Raw genomic sequence first — 4,336 nt, forward strand, 5'->3', positions numbered from 1 at the left:
TTCCCCTCAGCTATGCTGATAATTACGAGGTCATGGTGCCGTAATGAGCTGATTCACATCTGCCAAACTACTTCAGATAACATGACCAAACAGCAGCTCAGTGTTTGTGGTGGTCATCTAGGAAACGAGAAGGGAATCACCAACATTTCTGAGTTACTTCCTCCCACGCAGAAGAAAAAACGCTCCAGAAATAAAACATGCCACTTATTTTTAGCCTCCACTGCTAATAAACTCACACAGAGACGGTTTTAGATGTGTGACTGAGGGGAAATACTTGAGAACATTATGCAAATATGTGGCTCAGAAATAAACAGAATTTTTCCTGAGTGATGAAACTAGCTAGGTTTAAGACACTTTTAAATCCCTGATGTACAAATATTCTTCCTTCAGACAAGCTAAGAAACAAGAAAAACACAATATTGATATGAAAGCTGATGAAATTTGTTCTGGTTGAGCAGAAAATATTTAAAACTAATTTGGAAAAGTTGAAACCATCAAGAATTAAACACTAGAGTCACTGAAACTTCAGCATTATTTTAGCAAAAACAGAAAATGTTACCAAGTATTTTGGTCTAGTTTTAATTTATAAAGTGGGAAAAAAGTCTTTTAGTACTTAGAAGTTTTCTAAATCAATATTGGTAAATCATTTACTTACAAAAGCTCTTACTTCTTGGTAAAAAGTGTCTTTTAACTTAGTTTAGTCTTATTAAGTGTACTAAGATATTGACACTAGAAGCTAAACCCTAATACTTGATAAGAGTTTATGTTTTTTACAGTGTAGTTTCTATATTATTTCACTTACAGCATGGGAAAAACATCTTGTTTATACTGTCAATAGTACTTTCTCATTAATATTAATGAATTATTTACTTATGTCTTATGTTGTAAATTAGTTTTGTATTATTTTAAGACATTTGCAGTAAAAACTAGACTAAATAGATGTGGTAAGATTTTGGTTTTTTGGAGTGTATCACTAAAAATATCAGATTTTGATTGGAAAATGCTAAAAAAATATTAAAAGAAAAGCTTCAAAGATAATTAACTGACCCCAGTAACCTGAAGACCAAGAATGTCAATTTTTATACCCATAACTGTAAAAACAATATTCAATATGTCTTCCATCATGACTTGTTTTAACTGAGTAATTTCCCTTCATATTTTTAGCAAATCTGAACCTTAAAATGTTAAAAGAAATGGACAGAAAACCCAGAATAGACATTTTACCAGCAGATTAAGTTGAAAACCATCCTCTGCTGCGTTTATGTTCAGTTCCAGGTTGATTAAACTTTTTAGATCAAACTTTAAAATAAAAGTGAAACTTAACAGCTGTGAGATTTGCTTCATTACTCAGAACCAGTTGCTGTACCACAAAAAATTTAAATATCCGTTTCCTTTTGTTAATGCAGCCGCCGCCTGAACCAGTCATGATGTCACAAACTGTTTTTATTCTGGTGGTTTGAACGCATCAGATAACCACAGGTAGCCAGCCAATCAGCTCTGCTGCATCAAACCAAATCATATATGGACATAGAATGAAGGGTGTGGGGTCTTTTTGGTGTGTGTGTGTGTGTGTGTGTGTGTGTGTGTGTGTGCTCATTGCTGCTCTTACTCGTTGTTTCCACTGCAGACGTGTCCCATGACAACACAGCTTCCTATTTTTCTGCTATAAAAGATCGTCCTCCTCTGGTTCCTTCATCGCAGCTCCAGAAGCGAAGCAGCTTGCAGACGTTCAGAGTTTCAGACGTTCAGAGTTTCAGACGTTCAGAGTTTCAGACGTTCAGAGTTTCAGACGTTCAGAGTTTCAGTCGTTCAGTCTTCCTCTCCTCCAGGTTTGCAGCATCATGTCGCCTCTTTCTTCCAGCCGCTGGATCTTCCTGCTCAGCCTGGCTGCTCTGATGCTCATCTCAGACTCTGAAGGTAAAAATATACCCAAAAGTTTTCTCTTTTTTGTTAAATTTTCTTCAATTTATGAATTATGAATTTGATCTAGAAGAAATTCAAGTAAAAGAAACTGTTTTTTTTTTTAGTTTTTAGATCATTTCTAATTATTTTTTTCTATATTTATTTTTTGTTTCATAATTCTTTCCTATTTCTGTCAATTTAATTTACTTTAAAATTAAATAACATTTTTAACTTGCAGGTTAAAAATCAGTTAACCCACAAGTTAACTGCTGCAGGATTTAAAATGAATTATATCATATCTTGTTATTTAAAAACAAATAAAAATCTAGTGAATACTTTACGAACAGTTTCGGTTCAGATATTTGCTCAGGGAAACGGCTCCAGTTGCAGATGTTTCATTTTTACAGTGTTTTAATTTAGAAAAGTGATTTTGTGATGATTAATGTGACCTTTTTCTCTACCTGTCTCTCTTTCTCTCTGTCTCTCTCCCTGTCTTTCTGTCTGTTGGATGTTGCAGGAGGCCCGTTCCAGACTCTGCCCTGCTGGGAGGCCTGCATCTTCCCTCGGAAGCAAAGCATCCAGACCTGCTTCGAACAGAGACCACGAAACGACTGCGGGACGCACGGCTATGTGTAAGCAGGACGGGATTTTAGTTCTGGTTCTGCTTTTAAACCCGTTATTAAAAACGACTGGATTTAAATGTCTTTTTTCTGTTTTTAGGGTCACAAACGAGAACGGCAGAACGATTTGCATTAAAGGACACGCACACTGGATCAAAAAGATGATTGCAGATGTAAGTTTGGGTTTTTCAAGCTTCATCATCTTATGATTAACTTACATGATAAAGAACATTAAGAATTTATATTAAGGCATAAAAATTCTGACTGATATTAGAAATCATAATGGTTTATTTAAAGGTTTGTAGCTAAATATGTCACATTAACATAATTCAGTGAAAAGGAACTAAATATTTAACATTTACTCAAGTAATCTATATATGATATTTAAGACTAAAGTTTAATTTTCTTCAGTTTTTGCCTATTTTTAAACACTTTCTGTGAGATATATAGGACGTTTAGATTAAAACGACCCAGTGTTCATATAACAACTTGTTATATGAACACTAAATATCACTTCCAGTGCCATGAGTCTCATTGTTTCTGAAATGTGCACAAAAGAATAAAAATATATTTATCGTAAAACTTTTGAAGAGGGAGTGTAAAGGTTCAACTCTGTCGGCCGTAAAATCATCAATCAAATCTGAAATGGATCAGGAAACATTGGACTTCACCTGACTGCAATAATATTTTAATAAGTTTTACCATTTTTACGTGATCGTTTAAAATTTAAAACTGGGGATTTGTTTCTTGATCTCAGCCGGAGAATATTCAATGATGTCACACTGCAACAGCTTCTAAACCTCAGAAATATTCTGAAACTTTTTACATTTAATCTCATTTAATGCTCCATCTCCACATGTACAACTTTTACCTCAAATGTAGGTAATTTTATCTTCTTTCACCTTATATGTCACTCATATTTGCAACACTTATATTTTTCTGTTAAATCACCCGTTGCGCCGAGGGGGCACACTTTGATTCACTCCATTTCCTCCTTCCTCCTAGCAGGAATCACCATGGTAACCGGTGACTCGGCATTTTCTCCCTTTCTTGTGTTAGATCACGTAGAAAGCTCTGCTGTAGAAAACCGACCCACAGTTGAGCAACGTTGACCATGTTAGCATGACTAACGGAGGAAAGTGTCGGGTTTTGGGTGTTGGCTGCATCAGCGCAAAATAAAATATCTTCAAAAGCGTTTTAGTTTGAGCCAAGAAGCCACTGAAGAGAAAAATCTCATTTTAATGGCAGATTGTGTTTGATTGTTTTAATGTTGCAATGACTTCTCAAGCATTTCTTCTTGTTGTTTTTCTCCTTGCAGGGACACCTGCACTGTCCTCCTGACATCTCTGAGCCTTTATAAGTCCTGGGATCTGAAGAAGTTTGAAATCAAAGGAGAATCTCTGAGCCTTTTCCACTCAAATACTTTTGGTCAATAATTTTATTAGTGTATTTAAAATTTAAATGTGGCTTATTTTGAATTTATTTAAAGAAAAAAAAAGATAATTTATTTTATTTTTGTCTAAATTTGTAATAAGCTAAAAGAATTGTGTATCCGTTATTTTTGTAACCTTAAATAAAACTGGATTATTTTTAACCCAGTGTTGTATTTCCTTTCTCTGATAAAGATACAATGGCAATAAAATCAGTTGGAACATGAAATATGGTTTTTCAGTGCAGGGTTTCACAAAAATAATGTTTTTAAACTGAGCTTGAAAAGAGAAACTGCTGTTTGAGTTCAGGCAAAACAAATAAAAAACCAAAAACTATTTACACAAAACAGAAAACCATAAAAGAATCCAACATGAACCAAAAAC

The sequence above is a fragment of the Poecilia formosa genome, unplaced genomic scaffold (genome assembly GCF_000485575.1).
Source record: "Poecilia formosa unplaced genomic scaffold, Poecilia_formosa-5.1.2 Scaffold171, whole genome shotgun sequence".
Classification (NCBI taxonomy): domain Eukaryota; kingdom Metazoa; phylum Chordata; class Actinopteri; order Cyprinodontiformes; family Poeciliidae; genus Poecilia; species Poecilia formosa.